At 32.8% G+C, this 22,760-nt stretch overlaps 1 long non-coding RNA gene across 1 annotated transcript; it reads right to left on the bottom strand.

Annotated features, from left to right (window-relative positions):
- Positions 1-205: 205 nt before the first annotated feature.
- On the bottom strand, positions 206-13,884 carry LOC123560530 (uncharacterized). The gene is made up of 5 exons (XR_006688257.2): positions 13,765-13,884; positions 9,464-9,590; positions 2,074-2,142; positions 1,105-1,173; positions 206-359 (listed from the first exon to the last, which is right to left on the bottom strand). It is a non-coding gene; the product is annotated as an uncharacterized LOC123560530 (long non-coding RNA).
- Positions 13,885-22,760: the final 8,876 nt, after the last annotated feature.

Below are 22,760 nucleotides of genomic sequence, written 5' to 3'. Positions count from 1 at the left end.
CTAAATCACTCCTTATGTAGATACAGACACCTCCACCATTCCTGTTTCTGTCTTTTCGTAAGATGTTGTAGTTTTCAATGTGAATGTGGGGGATACTTCAAAAACTAGGTAAAGTAGACTAATGGTTCTTTAAAACTTCATTTCCTCTCATGGCCTCTATGATAAAGTGAAGTGTTAAGCAAATACCTTTAATACTTTTCAAAGTACTATGTATTCTTTCCACAATTTAGACTAGCTAGATTTACTAGGCCAGCATGTAAGACTCTCATAAACTACAATATCAACACTTTTATTACCTTTAATTGCTGATTTTCTTCTTGCAACTTTTTCACAATGGCATATTTATTCTTGTTCTCTTCCTACATAGAAACAAATAGTTACATTAATGTCGATGATGATGAGTTACAGCCCAAACAAGTGTTAATGGCTACGGTCTACCTCTGACTAAAGGTCACCTGTGAACAAAATCCATACTCCAAGATACCTACATTAACACAAAGAATCTTATGACCCTCCATCAGTGACAGCTTCACAGATAACTAAATCCCCTTCCCCACAGACTCTTGGGTGACACTCTGGGAAGACCATTTGTCACCCCCTTGGTTCACAAGGGTGATTATATACCTACATCATATATGTGCTTCTTTTACATATAGGTTTTGTAGTGTACCCTCACATTTTTTACACAACCAGACTGGATCTTATAGCCTTCATCCTCATGATTATATACATGTATATATAATATTGTCTGAGTGCACCATGTACGGTTGAGTCATACTGTACAGCAAATGCAAAGCACTCTGGTAATGCTTCCCCCAAAATTACTTATAAATCATTTAAAGCTGCTACAGATGTCAGTGCTATGAACTATTTTTAATTTGTCTCAAATTGATATCATTTAATATAAGAGATAATCAGTTTGCAAAACAAATTTAAACAGTTGTTTCTTTATGTTTGAAATTACATGCTTCAAAAAGTAAACCATTCTTTTTGTGGATTACTTAATTTGACGATAACAAGTTTTTGCAATGGCATCTGTAGCCAAATAGCTTTAAGCTTGTAAATTATAATTATTCAAATTTCATCGAAAACTTAGATACAAACCTTCAATATGTCAATCTCCTCTTTCAAGCTGTCAGTGCGTTCATCGGAACCATTTGTAGCAGTCATGCACTAGAAATAAAAGAAGTTAATTTATCAAAACCAGGAGTAACAATCTTACAGAATGTACAAGTAGATCTATCTTTTAATGCTGATGCTGAAAAGCCTTAAGGATTTAATATGGTCTTTTAAAATTGAAATACTCTCTAAGAGCAGTCACTCAAAGCTATAACTGCAACAGCCCGTAAAGTAACAGACCACCCATGCGAACAGCAAAGCAGACAATAGTTTAAATATCATTGTAAAGAGTCTCATGGGAGAGAAAAATAATAGTCTTTGCTCACAATTCTTCAATAAACGTTTATGTCATTTTTAACAGATGTTTTCAATTCATGATTTTGAATTTGAGAATTGTTCCTTTGAATTCATGACTTCAAAATGTTCACTAAAATAAATATTTTCAACAGAAAATGTAAAAAGTTTTGTTCTTTGCTTTATCTACAGTTCAATCAGAAATAAATGAGAATCACATTTTTCTCCCCTGCAACAATTAAGGTAAAGGGAGGAATAACTGTTTAAAGCAATAGTTACTTATAATATTATATGAACTACATCTACTGTTCTGTGTATTTGTGAAAGCATGTTGATTTTAAAATACTCATCAAGACCAGTTCTACTAATAAAAGTCTTAAAAACGATCATAGAATACACCTGAAAAGAAATATAGGACCGAGTATCCTGGCGACAAGGATTGGCAATTTTTGTGAGACTGGGTCTCTAAAACATATGCGAAACACAAATAAAAGAAAATGAATAAAATGTCAATGCTAGGACAGATGGACAGACGAACAAAGGCATGCTGCAAATCTAAATGCCTCCACACCCCCTGCTTTAGAAGGGGGAAAAACAACTGTAGTAAAATATCTAAACTATGATGATAGTTATTTGGAGCACTCAAGACAGTTTTAGTACCTGTGTCACTGGCCGCCGAGGACCCAGATTCACTGCTAGTGTTGTTGCTATTGTTCGCCAATTCTGTCACTGAAAATCAAATAAATAATAAATATGTGTAAACTGAAGATAACTTTATAGGTATGTTCATCACTTGATTCTAGGAAACTTCTGATGATTTTGATTTCATTTTCATGTTTGGTGTATTAAATCTATCAATCATATACATGTCAGATAATGTAATTATTTTCAAAATAATCAGATCCATTGCAAAACATGCATTATTTTTCTTAATAAACATCACATCATATTTTTGCAGGCTCAGTTTAGCTCTGCAAACTATCATGATGTAGCAACATAGTACTACTGTTTGTGATGCAGTACATAACCAATATAGAATTTACCTTTAGTTATATGTTACGATTATTACATAGCTCAATATTTCCTAGGATTGTTTCAATTAAGTTGCACCACTTGTGCACCTGATCAATATACACATGCATATAAACAAGAGCTGTCCGTAAGACAGCGCACTCCACTATTCCGCGATTTGACAGTAAAATGAATATATGTCGCAATAACAGACCTCTACTTTAAAAGGAAAATAAACCAAGGGGCATAATTCTGTCAAGAACACAAATTAGAGTTATTGGGATTGTTACCACACATGCAGATGATGATGGTCAAGATATATTTTGAGTTTCAAGTCATTATCTTATATATTACCAAAGTTATGTCCAGAAAACAGTTTGTTAAGACAAGAGGGGCCATGATGGCCCTATATCGATCACCTGTTATCATTGCACTTGAGGACAAGAAGGTCCTCAGAAAAAATATCTAAGTCCAAAGGACAGGAACAACAAAGGGAAGAAATTTAACCAAAAAGAAAAAGAAAAATCTTACAAGGTACAGATATGTCAAAATACACCTAAAAATTGGAGGTACCATCCATGTTGTACAACAGAAAAGTGGTCTCGGTTTTTCCCTACGGCTAATAATAAAAAAGTTACTAAAAATAAGCTATTTATAGTAACGTAAAAGGGAAGTTATTAAAAAAAATTATTGTAAGTGAACAAAAGAAGGATCTGCCAAATAAATCTGTTGACATAAATGAAATTTCAGATCAGTATCTTCATTAGTTTCGGAGATATACCCATTTTAATTTGAAATAAAGGGAGGTAATTTGACATAAAATCAGTCCATAATTAACTACCCTGATTGGCTCAGTCCATCTAATGACAATAATGAAATTTCAAATAAGTCCTATAAGTACTTACTGATATAAATCCATTTTGATTACAATCAGGGGAGGTAATCAGATATAAAATAACTTTGGAACCTATGATTGGATCTAATTTGTCATGGAATCAAAGTTTTATTGTTGTTGCAGATATTTTGGAAGTTTGTATTAAAAAAAAACCCATAATAGTAGAGTGCCAATTTCGAAAGATCTAGACATGCTGGACAAAAGTACCAAATTTTGTAAAACGATAGCTTGGGACAATATAAGACTTTTGGCTGTAAGGGCCAAGGTCACAGCTCTTTGGAAGTCTATTTTTAGAACATTCAAAATGGCCGCCATTGAAACAAATAGCTATTTTAGTAAAAGTGAGTTTTTATCCTATTCTTGATACATATTTATGTATAAACTGATTCATACTTACTGTTTGGGTCAAGTGATACGTTTGCATAAAGTTAGGTCATGCCACATAACAGTCTGTCCGCACATTCGTCCGTACGTGTGTTAAAAATGTCTTCTTTTTTAAAACCATAAGCTTTTACGTATATACATTATAAGCCTTGTAATGTGCTGCTTGATCTCGATTGATCTAGAGGTGATAAATATGTGTAAAGACTAATTTTTTGTAGAAAATATGTTCTATTTTGTTTCGTTCGTCCGTCTGCCTGTCTGTCTGTCTGTCTGTCGCAAAATCGTTTCCGCTCTGTATTTTTAGTCATACCGAGACCACGGTAGCTTGGGACAATATAAGACTTTTGGCTGTAAGGGCCAAGGTCACAACAGTAGCTTGGGACACCATAAGACTTTTGGCTGTAAGGGCCAAGGTCACAGCTCTTTGAAATTCTATTTTTAACATTCAAAATGGCCGCCATTAAAACAAATAGTTATTTTAATAAAAGTTAATTTTTATCTTATTCTTGATACATCTTTATGTGTAAACTAATTCATACTTACTGTTAGGGTCAAGTGATATATTTGCATAAAGTTAGGTCATGCTACATAACAGTCTGTCCGTACATTCGTCCGTACATACGTTAAAAATGTCTTCTTTTTAAAATCTTACGCTTTTATGTGCATGCACCATAAGCCCTTAGATGCATTGCTTGATCTCGATTGATCTAGAGGTGATAAATATGTGTAACGACTAAATTTTTGTAGAAGATTTGTTCCATTTTGTTTCGTTCGTCTGTCTTTCTGCCTGTCTGTCTGTCTGTCTATCGCAAAATCGTGCCCGCTCTGTATTTGTAATCATAATGAGACCACATGTGGAACGCAACATCAGTTTGTTTTATATTACTGTTGTACATTGTAGATCAAACGATATGAAGGCAGCATTTCATTTCTGCTAGGGCCTCAGATGATATGCAGATGCCAGTTCCATTCATCCTTCTATTGAAATAAAGCTATATTGGGAGACATGGTTTATGTTCATTTATGGTTCTTTTGCATGATATACATGTATCAAAATAACAAGCTTTGTTCTTTTGTTTTTGGTAGTTTTAGCATCGCATTACCACAACTCTAGGTCATATGGCGACTAAATAAGCTTTGTGATAAGCTTTGTAATTCCCATAATAGAACACATATTACATATATCTATATAAAATCTCTATATTCAAATAGTTTTATTTTGATATAGTTAAGTATCAATATGGTTATATTTATTTGCATGTATCTTGAAAAGCTTTATTGTAATGGAAAGTTAAAACGTTTATTTGATGAGTATGTCTTTATTTACTGGTTTATTGTTATAATTTATCATTTAGAGGTGTTTACATGATTTATATGCACCCTTACTTCGTTTTTATGCATGAACAAATAGTTACCTCAAACAAATTTAACATTACTTGCAGCTGAAAGTTTTGACCACACAGGACATTTTTCCTGTTCAAATTATCAAACCGAAGTCTTCTGGTGTGACATTTTACATGTTTATCCCGGTCACATATCATGCCAGAGCCTTCTGGTACTACAACATTTTTGTTGGGATAAGTAACTCGTCAAGAAACTATAGGTAAGAGAAGCGGTTGTCTAGAGTTTAAGGTGTCTGCCGCTCAACCCAGACTTTGATACTGACTTGGATCATAACCAAGCCTTCTCAAATGACACCAGTACTCGATTTTCCAGGAAAAGGATTCGAGTGTGGTTCAGATAAGCTTCTAGCTTTCATCACAATTGAGCTTAAAAATAAATTAGTATAAACTAAAAAGCTATAGTTATTCATATAGACAAGAGATGGAATAGATGTATGCACATGAATTTTGTGAACATAATGATTCATTTTTATTTTAAAAGCCTCTTCTTTTATATAGATATTCTCTTCTGTATGGTGATTAAAAGCCAAAAGGGGATATAGATAGATATAGAATGCTGACATTTATAACTAAAAGCTCCCAAATGATTATGCTATTTCACTTCAAATTATATCATCAGAAGTATATGCAACTTTATGACATATTCCTTATGAATAAATGGAAATACTATGCAACAAAGTTTTAAAGCATAATGAAACAGTCAAAGTCTTGATTGCAGCATACATGTATTGCCTTCTAAACACTTAGAAATGTCCCACTTAGATCAATGACCTCAATTCCTTCTTAAATGACGACAACATGTCTTAATAGATTAAAAACAGCATACACTATTTACACCAGCAGTGAAAGAAACTGGAGACACTATTTTCCCTTTATCTTCAATGTTAATTTAGTACATGTATGTTTTCATTACACTGACTCGAAATGGCATTGTTCGGGCAATTAGTTAATTTATTTCAGATATACTTAAATGAATGATTGATATATGCATAATTCATTTATAAGCATAGCATTATTTCCACACATGTAAAATGCATAAGCTGTTATACAATTATTATCATTACATTGATTAATAAAGCAATTTGCAGTTAATAATGCTATGAAATGACCTTACATCTAACTCTCTAACCTTGAAATAACCCCTAGAATGCAACAGCCCCATTGACACATAGATAAAATATAACGCAATCTGACCATTAAAATCTTTGCCATAAGAGAACACATTTGTTTTAGATAATATAGGTACATGTAGCAAATGGTGCTCTCTATACAAGACATTAAGAAATAGGTACATGTATCAAACGTGATTTTGAATAGAGATTAAGGAAATGTTCCCCTCAACCATCTTTAACAGTTGTTCAACATGCCTAAAGTACTTTTCAATAAGATATTTTGTCACGTCTGTTTAGGTGAACTGCACTGTGTTAAAATTCCTTAATGTTAAAACCCGATACGGCAACTCTCAACAAAGAGAATATGTATAATTACATGGTTTTACATAAAAGGGAGGTAATAAAAAAGAATGGACGCAGTAATTCTTTATACTTTGTGAGTTATACTGTAAAACCTTTGAAAAATATGTTATAAAAAAGTATCTAAAAAGGATTTAACAAGTTATTACTATATTTTATGTTCATAACAGCACATGCGGCAGTCACATAATAAACAAAGCCATTATGGCCCTTTAAGCAGTTAAAACAAATCGTTTTTATACATTTTTTTTTTTTGCATTTTTAACAAGGTATTTCAGGAACAGTCACTTATATATTACAAAAAGCAATAGGCATTAAACAATTTATAGAATAAAAATGTCAAAAATCTTAAAAAAGACCCTCAGATTTAGCCAAAACAGCTGTTCTGAGATATATGAATTTTGCGACGGACGGACAGACAGACAGACGGAACAAATAATAACATGCTTCACACAAAAGTTGGTCAAACATTTTTTTTTCAGCTGCACCAATACATAATTAAAGTCAAGCTGCACATTACGGGGCTCATCTTATAGTTATAACCACAAGGATACTGTTTATTAACGGCATTTTTGACATACAGACAGACGGATTTACAGACAAACGGACGTGAAAATTGACATCACTTCCTGCAAATGTATCACTTAACTCTAAGAGTAGGTATGAACTAGTTTACACATAAATATGTACCAAGAACAAGATAAAAACTAACTTTTACTGAAATTGCTATTTGTTTCAATGGTGGCCATTTTGAATGTTCTAAAAATAGAATTCCAAAGAGCTGTGACCTTGGCCCTTACAGTCAAAAGTCTTGTATTGGTTCAAACTACCTCTGTGCAAAGTTTGGTACTTTTGTCCGGTCTGTCTAGATTTTTCAAATTTTATGAAGAATTGGAACTAAGCTATAAATGAAGTCTCTATACGACTGCAAAAGTCAAAATAGCCAATTTTGGACCTTTAAGGGGCCATAACTCTGGAACCCATGATGGAATCTGGCAGTTCAAGAAAGGAACCAAGATCTTGTGGTAATACAAGATGTGTGCAACTTTGGTTAAAATCAAATCATAAATGAAGCTGCTATTGTGCAGACAAGGTCAAAATAGCTAATTTTGGCCCTTTCAGGGGCCATAACTCTGGAACCCATTAAGGGATCTGGCCGGTTTAAAAAAGGAACAGAGAGCTTATGGTGACACAAGTTTTGTGTAAGTTTGATTAAATTCAAATCATAAATGAAGCTGCTATTGTGCAGAAAATGTCAAAATAGCTAATTCTGACCCTTTCAGGGGCCATAACTCTGGAACCCATAAAGGAATTTCGCCAGTTGAAGAAAAGAACCAAGATCTTATGGCCATACAAGTTGTGTGCAAGGTTGGTTAAAATAAAATCATAAATGAAGCTGCTATTGTGCAGACAAGGTCAAAAAAGCTAATTCGGGCCCTTTCAGGGGCCATAACTCTGAAACCCATAATGGAATCTGGCCAGTTCAAGAAATGAAACAAGATCTTATGGTGATACAAGTTGTGTGCCAGTTTGGTAAAAATCAAATTATAAATAAAGCTGCTATTTTGCAGACAAGGTCAATATAGCTAATTTTGGCCCTTTCAGGGGCCATAACTCTGGAACCCATAATGGGATCTGGCCAGTTCAAGAAAGAAACCGAGATCTTATGGTGATACAAGTTTTGGCAAGTTTGGTTAAAATAAAATCATAAATGAAACCACTATCGTGCAGACAAGAAATTGTTGACGCACGGACGGACGCACAGACGACGGACGAAGGGTGATCACAAAAGCTCACCTTGTCACTATGTGACAGGTGAGCTAAAAAATAAGTATAAAAGTGGCATAATTTGGTAAAAAATACGAATCAGAGTTATGGGGATTGTTACCACACATGCAGATGATGATGAAAAAATACATTTAAAGTTTCAAGTCTTTATCTTATATTGCATTAAAGTTATATCCAGAAAACAGAAATTGCAAAAAAATCTTTAAGTAAGAAAAGGGGCATAATTCTGTCAAAAATACAATTAGAGTTATGGGGTTTGTAACTACACATGCAGATGAGGATTATAAAGATTTTTTTTAATTTCAAATCATTATCTTTTAAAGTACCAAAGATATGTCTATAAATGAAGCTATCGAAAAAATTTAACATGTACATACTTTGTTATTATGCTGGACAATGTTTATGTAAAGTTACATTAAGATATAAGCAATAGTAACAAAGCTATGACATAAAAACATTTAGGTTGTCGAAAAACTTTAACCTTAAAAGTAACCTAAGTATAACACCATGGTGACCTTGACCTTGGATATAATGGGCTCAGCCTCTACACATATTTTGTTTGTATACTGGACAATGTTTATGTGAAGTTACAGTAAGATATAAGCAATAGTAACACAGATATGACAGAAAAACAAAGGTTGCTGAAAAACTTTAGCCAAGAAGGGTCACGCCGAAGCCGAGGCGAGTAGAATAGCCCCCTTTTCTCCGAATATTGGAGCTAAAAATGTTAACAAAGGAACATTGATTCAAATATAAATTTTGAGACATTTTTCTTAATTCTGCACCATTAAACCAAATGAAGACTAGATGCCAAAAGAATGATACAATCCTGGTTCAAAATTACATGACCTGTATAAATAGACTGAATTTATATTTTTGACTTAAAGTGCAAAAAATTGCTTCCAACTGTGCACCAGTTTTTTCCACTTCAAAATTGCACGGTTGCACTTTTTGTTAGGGTTTGAGCAATGGGTGAAACTCCTCAAAAGTGAATGTTTTGATAGTAGCACTCCAAAACTGAAGTGCTTCCTATGCCTATACAGTGCTACTGAGCACAATGTTCTCAGGCTCCAAGCCAAAATATATATCATGTTTACCTTTCTCTTCAAACTTCTCAATAAAGGTTGCCCTTGTCTCTAGGGGAAGGAACGATTCATTGCACTCATCTTTGGCTCTGAAATTTCTGGCATCTACACACTTGTCTTTTCCTTGTATGAAGGTAACCTGAAAACAATGAACACTTTAAACAAACTTCGTCACACTGAGTATTCAGGTTATTAACCAACCACAGATATGCATGTATATACCATAATTTCTGGAAAAAAGGACAAGCTGCACAAATAGTCTATACTTGGCACATGTCCTTATTTCTACGATTCTATAAATCTTCGAAAAATATTGTTAACCTCAGTGTACGCCTTGGTGGACAGTGTTAAAATTTCCTCATGTTAACAATTTGCCATTCTCAACATGCTCAAGGAATGCATCATTTTTAAAATAACCAAAAAATCCGCATTTAGGCAAAAATCTTTGATATGTACACAGTCTTGGCAGCTTATCTAAATCTCGCTGAATCACGTGGCAGATGGACCAAATCTCAGAGTCATGTTTGCAAATATCTAGTGTTATATTAAAAGATAGAAAAAAGTGAAAAAAAATAAAATAAAATGCAACAGAGCAGAAACTTTTCAAAAAATTAAAGGACACATCGGATTACAAAAAAAAGTTTAATGCAAGACTATGGTGTGTAATGTGTTGCAATATTCTTATTATTCTATGTTTTTCATTTATATAGCACAGAAACATTTTTGCTGTGATGAGAGTAACATTTTTGCTGTAACAAATTTGAAGGCGCAGTAACGCTTGGGTTGACACAACCAAAGTGTTACTAGGCCTTTAAATTTGTTATAACCAATGTTTTACTGGACCTTTAAACTTGTTACAACTAAAGTTTTACTGGACCTATAAACTTGTTACAAGCAAAGTGTTACTGAGGATCACCATTTGCAATGACAGATATCCAATCAAAATCAAAAACAATGTAGGGTGTTTATTCTGCTGACCAATTTCTGAAATGCGACAATATGAGGGTAGCTGACTTCAGTTTACTTGCATTTCACTGCATACTATTCAACACCCCTTTTTCTTTTGGTTTTCTTGAAGCAAATGTATGGATGTATTGTGGAAAATAGGTCTACAATGGAGTGAAATCTAGAAACCGTAACAAAATTGTTCTGAAGTAGCTGAATTTTATTCTGAAGAGAACAATTTCTTTTATTGGTATATTAAGCCTGTTGAACCAGAATGCAATTATATCAGTTAAATAAAAATAATATAGTATCTAAATAGAAATTAATGGCATCCAAATATACTAAAATTGAACCTAAATGAATAAATATTCTATAGAATAGTAAGTTCTAAATATAATGTATAGCATTTAAATACAAACATAGCATCTAAGTAGAAATTATGGCATATTTATAATAAATATAACAAGAGCTGTCCGTAAGGCAGCACGCTCGACTTTTCTCAGAACTTGACTCTAAGTTAGAGATTTGCCAGTAAAAAATCCAAGTTAAAAAGGGATATAACTCTGTCAAAATTCAGACTTATGGGAATTGTGTCTTGATTACAAATAACTATTTTGAGTTTCAGGTCAAAAGGTTTAATAGTAACAGAGATATTTGACTTTTAGAAAAAAAAATTAACAAAGAATTCTAAGTTAAAAAGGGGCATAATTCTGTCAAAATTCAAATCAGAATTATGGGGATTGTTTCTCCTGGTGTAGACTTTGATGATTAATAAGTATTTTAAGTTTTCAGTCAAACGCTTTGATAGTAACAGAGATATTTGACTTTATCAAAACTTTAACCAAAAAATCTAAGTTGAAAAGGGGCATTATTCTGTCAAAATTCAAATCAGAGTAATGGGGATTGTTTCTCCTGGTGTAGACTTTGATGATAAATAAGTATTTGAAGTTTCAAGTAAAAGGCTTTGATAGTAAAAGAGAAATTTGACTTTATCAAAAACTTTAACCAAAATTCTAAGTTAAAAAGGGGCATAATTTTGTCAAAATTCAAATCAGAGTTATGGGGATTGTTTCTTTTGGTGTAGACTTTGATAGTAAATAACTATTTTAAGTTTCAAGTCAATAGCTTTGATAGTAACAGAGATATTTGACTTTATCAAAAACTTCAACCAACCGCGACGCCGACGCCGGGGCGAGTGCAAATGCTCTACTTTTCTTCGAAAAGTCGAGCTAAAAAAATGAACCTAAATAAATAAATATAGAATATAAATCAATTTATAGCATTTAAATAAAAAAGATATAGCATCTAAACAGAAATGATAGCATATAAAATTTATGAAAAACATAGAATATTGCAACACATTACATGACAATTATACCAGACATGAAAAGCAGTTTATCTTATTTGCCATTAATTTGACATACAGACAATGTTTATGCGCATATTTTTGCAAGTATTTTAAAAATTGTATATTACTATTAGTAAAATTATTTTCTTGTCATTCAGAAGTGATGATTTTTAAGCTGGTGAAATTTTCACACAATATTTGACCATAATTTGGGTATCTAGACTGGTTTTGAAATCTCCAAACTGAAACTATATAACTATCATGAAATAAATTTGATTCATCCCCCCACCTGGGTAAAATACAATAACAAAGGGCCATGATTGAAGAGCAATTAAAAAAAAATTGCACAATTATATACCATCCTCCACCATGCTGAGCCCCTGTGGTCATAATCAGACTGCATGGATGTGCAACCTGATCTTGATCTGTACTGGTCGCAAAGGTAGATACAATTGATATTTAGCATATTATGTCAAATAATGAATAAGGATTTCAGGTCACAAGCATTTCTCTGTATAAGAGATCCATATTTTAATAATGTAGGAAATTACAGTACTTATACAAGATGTATGCACAACTAGGCATCAATGTTGGTCATTGCTGAAAGTTTGAACAAATTTTGCCAATATGACCCTGTGTGTGTGTACTGACTTTTCAGTGAAGGTAACACCAAAGATCAGTGTACTGCAGACTATGCATAAATATGTGAAATTACTGTTAAAACTGACCCAAAGTATTAAATTTTAGGTGGCAGGCCAAGGGGCCCGTGCCCCCCCCCCCCCATACCTGTATTTCAAAATTTTCTAAGGGGAGAGCCCCCTGACCCGCCCCCCCCCCCTCCATTCAAGAGGGGAGTAATGTACCCCTCCAATACCTCAAAATTTATACCTAAAAATGCACCACGAGGCCAACATTTCATGCCTGTATTTCGAACACTTCCCCGGGGAGAGCCCCCTGACCACCCTAATATGAGGGGATTGCCGGTACACCCACCAATAAATGCACCTAAGGATTCCATTTCATACCCGTATTTAAAAAAGTCCAGGGAAAGACCCCCTGAATCCCCTAAAATTGGCAAAGGCGCCCCCTCCAATTATTTGCTATATGCCCCTCGGCGGTGACGTCAAGACTGGTGCCCCCCCCCCTCCTCCCCTCACCCAGTCAAAAATTTCTGGTTCCAGCCCTGGGTGGCATTACTTGATATGATTGTTGTACAATGTTTCACCTTTCAGTGTAAATAATGCATAAAAATATGATATATTTCAATGCAAAAGTTTAACATGAATTTGAGAAAATTGAGTCTCAGTGAGACCATAGGGATCCATCACGTGCTATGATAGAGGGGAAATTTTTCATGATAGAGGGGACTTCATTTGTTTAAAATGTTTTTCTTAGATGAAATTTGAGAAGTCATATGTAAAAAAAAACTCCCTTGTTTATATTTATGTTATTTTTATGGGTGATTTTTTTTTTAAAATCCCCTCTATCATAAAAATGTTCCCCTCTGTCGTAGCACGTGACGGATCCCTATGAGTGAGACCACCGAAATTGTGTTTTTAGCTGTGTTTCGGATTTTTTAGCTTTTACTGTTGCTGTACACAGTGAAAGTAAAATGCATTTCCTCTGCTACTGTGCTATTTTACAGTGATTTTAACCATTTTGTTGTCATTTTTACTTGATATTTATATACTAAAGTGAAAATTATCACAAAATTGCATCACATCTACAGTTTTCTGAAGCGCATATCTCAAAAACTAATGGGAATATTTTTAAGATATATACATCATTTCTTACCTGAAGACGTGTGCTTTCAAACTTATTAAATAAAATATCAAAGAAAAAAAAAACAGAATTCCCTAATATATATATTATGTTTTTGACAGTTTAAACTTTGTTTAAAAAAGGCAGAAGCAAGTGGGCCTATCTACAATACACACTTTAATTTTTAACAAGCTGCAGTACCCGAGATCGATCTAAATTCTAACATTTAAAGATCTGAAAAAGTGGAAACATGACTTACCGTAAGCAAATGTTTAGTCGGTCCCTTCTTTATACCTGTCACTACTGTATCAGTATCACGGATTTCTCTTTCGGTCCAAGATCTCGCAGGAAAGAATCTTCTACACTGAACTGAAGCACCATGCCATCTTTCTCGATATTAAATATCTAAAATTATTAAAAAATAATTTGTAACGTAAGTTTGAAATATCTTAGATATAGACAATTCGTACTGCTGAAACAGATGAATCTCAAATGTTCAATGGCTGCATTATTTACACTTTCGGCGAGTCCATTTTAAATTATTGCAGTCTGTTAATCTTTGTTTGATGCAAATTTTTTTTCAATATAATCAATGTTAATGGTAGCTGTATAATTAGCTTTACATCATTTTAATGATTTCATAATAAATATCATAAACCTTTTTATATAAAAACGTTAGTCAATAAAATAAGTATTTAAACTTGATTTACCTATTTTTAAAATGGGTGTCAGAGGTTTCACCCCCAAGACTGTTCCTCCCAAGACTTTTCCTCCCAAGACTTTTCACCCCCAATTTGGGAGTGAAAAGTCTGGTGTTTTATAACATATGAAGACTTTTCACCCCCTATTTGTTTTCATTATTACTATGATTATAGCGGTTGTATAGTTATGAATAATTTCATATGTATTATAATTAGGTTAATACATTGAACAAAAAAAAAAAAGATGTTTATTAGTAGAGATGACCATAAACTTTAAACATAAGTTATTTACAAGGTTATCTTTTAATCCATTTTTTTTTTGTTCAATGATTGAAAATGTGACCTTGATAACTAAAGATTGAATAAAAAATTGACCCATTTGTGTTGTTTGTTAAATTGTGAGAAAATAAATTATATAAGTGTTTATAGAAGATGAATGATTTGGCTGATTAAAACAAAGTTTGGGGATTTTTGGACTTGAATTAATTCTGTCCAAATATTATGCTGATTTTGTGTAGGAAATAAGCAATAAATCTATTGTGGAAAAAATGTTATATTAAAACTGTTTATATTGCACATCGTTTGTTGTTGACAACTTAATTGTTAGTTTTTGTTATCCTTAATAGGCCAGTGATGCAAAATTTATAAATTAAGTCTATCAACTGTTAATTTAATTGCCAGCATTCTCTTGCATGTTTTAGTATATTTTGTCCTTATAATGATAAGCTGTACATGTTTAAGTTATATCAATAAATTGAAATAATAACAAATTCTCAATTATCTAATAAGTCGAAATGGTTTGATGAATCTTGTTACATATAGCAAAAAATAATTTCAAGAAAGGAAGAAATACATTTGTGAAAGACAAAAATTAGGGAAATAGAATTATTTTTACAAGCATGCGGACTAAGTATAATAGAATAAGAAAAAAAGGATAAATAATTAGTATTATATGGTAAGCGCCCACTTAGCTCAGTAGGTAGAGCGTCGGTCTACGGATCGCGGGGTCGCGAGTTCGATCCTCGGGCTGGGCGTATGTTCTCCGTGACTATTTGATAAACGACATTGTGTCTGAAATCATTAGTCCTCCACCTCTGATTCATGTGGGGAAGTTGGCAGTTACTTGGGGAGAATAGGTTTGTACTGGTACAGAATCCAGGAACATTGGTTAGGTTAACTGCCCGCCGTTACATGACTGAAATACTGTTGAAAAAACAGTGTAAAACCCAAAACAAACGAACAAATTACCAAATTCGAATGAAAACTCACTACAAAAAAGAATTTATCATATGCTGTGTAACGATGCAAACATTATGTCATTACTGTACATACTCTGCATTTCAAATAAAAATGCTGTTAGAAAACCTGGGATTGTCGGATATATGGATAAGTCAAGATAGTAACAGTAATTCAGCTTCTACAGAGAATATTGGACAATTATTATCAAAGTTGATATGCTAACATTAACAATTCTCAACAATTACTGTCTTATAGTAGATTTAAACATTCCTTTAATCTTGAAAAATACTTAAATATATTTGAAGATAAAAAAAATCGAATTGCTCTTTGTAGATTTAGATTATCAGAACATAATTTTGAAACAGAAAGAGGTAGATCAGAGCAACAGATAAGCTTTCAGAATAAATTGGGTATTACCCCATCATTCTGGTTTTAACTGGGTATTGCCTAAAGTCAACAGGGTATTCTAACACATATTACCCCGCAATGTTCACTTTAATTGGGTCATTTCGTTTAACTCGCCTTTAATCAGCAGCCATTATGCTTGATTTTCCATTCACTCAAAGTTTTTATTTTAAACGATTGCCAGAATGTGTAAATTTTTTATAAGAATTATTGTTTACTGCGCTTAACACAGTAGTTGGTCCAGTAGATCACCCACTATTTCATTTACAGGTGATTAACTTACACAACTACAATTATTATCATTTAATATAACATTTGCTAACATATTTCTCTTTATCTGATTCCGACAGGAAAAAATCGGTTATCACACTAGACTGGTTTAATTCCTCTGGATTTTTTTTCCAACTCTGTTTTACTTAACGCCATTTTGTTAACAGAGACTGCAATGCTGTTATCGAGTGCCCAAGATTGATACTGCTGACAAAAGTAACATTATTCGAACAGTAGACATACGCGTACGAATCATTTAGTATTTCAAAGTTACACATGCATCTGAATGAGAATTGGGTATTTTGGGTTTTTGTTTGAGTTTTGATACTCATTAAAAATAAATCTATTTGGTATTTTGCAAATTTTAATTGAGTACGCAAATACGCAGCTTATCTGTTGCTCTGGTAGATATAACATCACAGATCATAATGATATAAAATGTAAATTTTGTAATCTTAATTCTTTAGAAAATGAATATCACTTTATTCTTGTATGTCCGTTGTATAAAGAATTACGAAGAAAATGTTGGATACTATATTACTGTAAATGGCCCTCTCTGTAAATCTGATCGTCTGATGTCTACGGAAAATAGGAAGGAATTACTGAATCTGTCAAAATTCATTTATTTTGCAAATAAACTTAGACAAGATATTGAAAGTTAGTTTCATTTTTGAAGCAACATCATTTTTGAGTGATGAGTAAAATTTTGTTTGTTTTTTGATTTCCATAAGATCAGTCAAGGTTTAGATTAATTAAAGTTTAATATATTACAGGTTAGCCAGTTAATCCATTTATATTTTAACACTTATTCCTGTCTATTATATTTCATCGAACTTTGACCATTTTTCTTCATGTCTATCTAACTTGTTTTGCATCAATGCGATTTCTTTTTCAATTTTTATCCTAGCTTTCAAGTATTGTACAAAGCAGTCAAACATTGGAATGTTTTTGCTGTACTAAGATTTAAATATAAGATATTTACATAATATTATTATAAAGTTTAGAACATCTTTTTTCTTATTGTTTTGTGTTACACCGAAACATATGTTGTTTTTTTTTTTGGTTTTCAGTTTCACGTCAATTCCTTTAGTAGTCAATAGATTTTGTATATTGTTCCAAAAGGCTTGTACTTTGGGACATTCCAGTATTATGTGTTGAAAAGGAGTAAATACTAATGTAATATGATAGATATTCTGTCATTTGATACATTTCTAAAAATCTTTTACTGTATGATGAAATACAAATTCTCATATTTAAAGATTAAAAGAGAATTCCTATAGTTTTTTCCTTTCATAGATTTTTTTTCAATTCACAAAATGATAATTTGTGCTGAAAACAATGAACAAATAAAAACAAATGGGTCACCAGGCTTGTTTTTGTGAACACACCCACTGTTGCTGAAACTGCCAGCGATATTTTTTTATTGTTTTCATAATTTTCTGCATTTTTATAAATACCAACAAAAATATGCATCAGGACAGCACAATAAGTTTTATTCATATTTCTACAGATTTTATTATATACTTAATTGATATCATAGTCATATTTGTAATACTATATCATTACAATTATGGGTACAAATGAAAACAAAATATTGTTTCATATTCACTTTTGTGAACTTTTTTCATTTTTTTTTTAATTTTGAAAAAACTGTTTCATAGAATTTTGTCCTGTTTTTCTTATGTATAGATAATTGTATTGTATACATAAAAATGGCCAAAAATGTATGGGTCACCAGGCTACATTTTATGGTAAGACCGCTTGAATACAACACCTGTTACGACGAAAAATGGCGCGAACCTGACCAAATTGATTACAAATGTATATCTGCTAGAAGTTAAAAAATGTTTTTAAAAAAATCTTAATTCTTTCTATAATTGAATACTAGTTAATCTGAAAGGAGATATTGTCTTATCAATATAAAGTTAATTGTCTAACATTATATGAACAATACTGTCTTTGTACTAAAAGGTGCTGTCAAAACACAGCCACAAATGGCAAGTTGCCTGATACATGTCAGGCATGATACATGTCAATACAACATAAACCAGTATCAACATTTGATTACTGATAAAACTTATTAAAATGTTATTTTATTCAAGATTCCTCATATTTAGGATTGTCTGTCACATGTTTCAACAAATGTTGACTTCACTTCAATTTTCTACAGATAGTGTCGGCTGCGCAGAAAGATGCGCATAAAAACTATAGGAATTCCCTTTAAAGATAATAAAATTACTGGTTATTAGATTTGCTGTCGACTGTGCATGTGGTAATGACAAAGATATATTGTTATAGATGCAAAGTTCTATAATATCGGCAAAGGTATTAAAAGATGACAAATGGTATTTCAAACTGATAATTTTGTAAGTGTTAAAAAATACAAGTGTAAGCATATGTCCTACATAAAGCTCCTGCTCTCGTTTTCGTTACGACTGAACATGCGTCTTACTGACCCAAATCTACGTCGCTATTTGGTAATTGGGAATACTTAGATCAAGCTTAATTTTTTCAAAATATCTCTTATAGAGGTGGAACATTTTTTTCCATTTTGGTCCACCATATCTATCAAAAGAGCTGATGAAATCTTGCGAGGTGAAGATAGTCAAACACAGTTACTTCACCCGAGAAAAGGATCTTTTCTACGACATTGTGATTAAGAGACCGATTTGAAAGTCATTTGATACAGGCAAATAGGAACTTTTGGACGCGTCGCGTCAGACAGGGAGTCTTTTAATTCAGCTTATTTATATAGGGAATTGTATTGGGTGGGATGAAACATGGTTGTTTAAGACAGAGTCCTTTAATGCAGGGGTTCGCTTAGACAGTCTTGATTTTATTTTCCTGCACAGAAACACCATTTTAAGTTAAGTAGTCTACATTACTTTTGCGAGTCGTGATAATGTTTCCATACTTTTGATGGTTGTACTTAAAATAAAGCTTATTGCCGGCAGATGGCATTAACCAAGTATGATAGATATGAAAAAGGTATAACTTATTACCGTGAAATTTATATGATGCAATTAGGAATTTTCACTGTTCTAAACGTAATTTATCTTCAACAAAATTTGTGAAATTTTGTTTTGAGATGTAGCAAGACATCTTTTTTTTTCAAAAAATGTACGCATATTCGAAGGAAAATAAATAAATATCAGTATATTCAGATGATGTGTACGAAGTAGTACGATTTTAAAGGGACATGTTTTTTTAATCATTACCGGGTATTACATTTGGTTTTGGCCTGATACACATTCAGATTTAGCTTGTAATGAAAACTGCGAAAATGAGCCAGTTCAGACTCCGGTAGAACGCAGAGCAGGTGAATACCAAAGGATGGTCTCTAGTTCGATTGGTCATGAGAATAACATCAGTGCTATTACATCGGCTTCCAAACGCAAAGCAAGTATTGTGTTAGCATAACCACTGCATAATTTAGTTACGATCAATGATAGTTTACTTTTGCCATGCTCCATTCAAATAATTTTGACATCAATATGAAGACTAAACACCTTCATATTTCTTCTTTACTACTTGTACTTTCTAAACTTGAAATGAAATTAGAACTATTTTTCGAATATGATAATCAAATTCATTTAAATCTCAAAGTTTTTATTATTATCTATTTTTAATCATTCTTGATTCTGTGTACTATGATTTTATATGTTTTTTCCAATGTAAAGTAACTGAAACATTTATCTTGTATTTATTAAAATCTCCTGAAAAAACAGGCTAAAACATCAAGGTCGTTCCTTGGACAGAAAAGCAGTTAGCGGCCATGCGAAGGGCTTTCGACAAAAATCTCCGCTGTTTAACAGTTCCTAACAGGGAGGAATGCAAACGAGCCAGGACAAATGAGAGCGCGTTGCTTTCTCGTGACTATAAGAACATTACATTTCGTGTCCATCATGAAATACAAATATTAAAGAAAAATTTAAAATCAGTCTTTTTGACAATAAATCCCCAGACATTATTGTTTTTGCTCGATCTTCATGTTTAAAGGTAATGAAATATCGAAACATTACTATCACGGATTCGTTTAGGGAAAACAAATGACTAGATTGACTGAAAAAAAAAGCATTGTGGTTCTTCATATGAGGTTGTCTAAGTTATATCTGCCAAACAATTCTTGCAGAATTTGTACAAAACTTTTGTTTTAATATCAGTCCATTATCATTCATTTACATGTTTAACATTAAATACGTGTTCGCGATCTGAATATATCTGTTCATTCTTTGTACTGTGTTTGTTTTCATCTTAACAGTAATAGAAATTCTTACTTAAACACTTTTGTGTTAAATGACCCTTTTGTCCTTACCTATTACCTGTATTAGAAAGCAAGCAAACTCGCACACGTGGAAACATATGGCCTTATGGTATCCTACCATATTAGGCTGGTGTCCACAACAACTAATTGGTGTCCATAATGTGGGTTACCCCTTTTTCATTTATATTGGATATTTTCAGTAAACCATCGAATGAGTAACCTCAATAATAAGATAGAGTAAGAAAATTATCAATTCTATTTGAAAAATACCACTAGAAAGTAAAGTGTCAAAGGTGGAGGTTAAAACTACAGGGTCCACATGGTAGGCATTGTTTGCGTCCGTGCGTGCGTAAATGTGTGTGCTGTTAGTTTCGTTTTCGGAGGCTGCGTTTTTTGAACGAGCTATTCCCTGTTTGATATTTATCCTTGTTCTTTTAGCGGCGTTTTGCAATAAGCAACAAACAATTATTCTGACATTTTAATTTTCCAGTTATAACTGATAAATGATATATATAATTAAGTTTGCTATCCGAATGTTCTTTCTGGTAATCATGTTATTAGTGCATTTACATAATCTGATAATATAATTATACTGTGCATGGTTTAGTGCCAATACGTATAGTAATATTAAACATGTTAAAATGTTAGTACAGCTGTTAAGCTCATATTATATTTTAATTTCGTTTCTCGTACTGTACTTTCGTCATACTGAAATGTAAGATAATAACTTAATCAATCGCAATCTGAACACCTGCTTAGATAAATAAGGAGAGCGCAGATATACGAAATGCTTCGTCGTTAGTTTGATCCCTGGACGAGAAGTATTTTCTTCTTGTCGAAAGATAAATAGCATTTAGTCAAAAATCATTCGTACCCTACTTCTGATTCATATGTGTAACTTAGAAGCTGCTTGATTTGCTGAAGTAAGTGGTTTGTGTGTTTGTTTTGGGTTTATCGCCATTTTTAACAGTATTTCAGTTTTGTAACGGCGGACAGTTAACCTAACCAGTGTTTCAGGATTTTGTACCAGTATATACCTGTTCTCCGCATGTAGCTGCCAACTTCCCCACATGAATCAGAGGTGGAGGACGAATGAATTCAGACACAATGCCTTTTATTAAACAGTCACGGAGTACATACGACCCGTCAGGGGATCGAACTCATGACCCCGTGATCGTAGATCTGCGCTCTCCCTACTGAGCTAATCGAGCGGGTTTGAAGTAAGTAGCAGTACAGAATAAAGCAAAACTAGTTAGGCGAATTGTCCACCACTGCATAACAGAAATACTGTTGACAAGCGGTGATAAGGCCAAAGCAAACAAACTCAGTCTCAACCTTTCTTTAAAATTTAGAACTTTAGAAAAACATTTACCACTTTCAACTTTATCATTTCAAGAGATGTGCTGGATAAGGAAATCCAAAAATATAATAATCCTTGTAATATTTTAACCATAATTTGTTAATCAAACTATTTGGAACTTTTTTATAATACTGTTTTAACAACTTATCACTTGAATCAGATTTATAACCCTTTGCCATCTTTTTCGGCAAATCAACTTTTCCACTGGCGCCGATCTCTTGAAACACTATTTCAAAATCTTCATTAAAATTGCTTAGGAGACCAATCAGGTCATATTGCATTTCACATGGCCGGCACCTTTCAAAGTATGGATAAATATGTCTGTCCATTTCAGTCATATTTTCGTTTATAATCAGTTCTAAATATTCTCTAAATGAAAATGACGGGTTTTTAAATGCACTCCTATAAGCCCGTTTATCTCTATATGCAGAGAGCAACCTTTCTAGTGGTTCTCGTATAAATATTATATTAGTACGGCACTTTTCAGACATAATTTGCTGGAACCTCCTCTTGCTCTGCTTACCATATAAAGCTGCCATTTGTGCTGGAACACTGTTGATAATATCAGTAAAATTGTGGTCGAGAGCGTAAAGTACGCGTTTTATGTTTGTCGACGCCACTTTACAGTTATAGCATATTACTAAGTCATAACGACGACTTGTCATAAACTGGTTATCAAATTTACATTTTGTATTGGGATAAAGTCGTACATTGTTTTCCTTTAAAAATATTTCACATCTTTCCCTAACAAGCTTTGCACGTTGTTTTGCGGTAAGATTTTGTCCACTGTCATTTAACAACGTGTGCGTTCTCTGAAAATATAAAGTAATGAAATAAATATAAAATAGAACTGTCACAGGAGTGCAGATGAAATCCCAACAATACGGCCTTGTCACAGAAACATGGCAAATTTTAAGTTGGAAAGGGGCTATTACTACGTAAAGAATTGGTGGTTTGTAGCCAAATCGAATTCGACCTGTATTTTATTTTGTTTCACATGTGAACCAAAATTATTT

Source organism: Mercenaria mercenaria, chromosome 10 (genome assembly GCF_021730395.1).
Source record: "Mercenaria mercenaria strain notata chromosome 10, MADL_Memer_1, whole genome shotgun sequence".
Classification (NCBI taxonomy): domain Eukaryota; kingdom Metazoa; phylum Mollusca; class Bivalvia; order Venerida; family Veneridae; genus Mercenaria; species Mercenaria mercenaria.
Note: the sequence above shows the minus strand (reverse complement) of the source record. Positions and strands in the feature narration are given on the sequence as shown.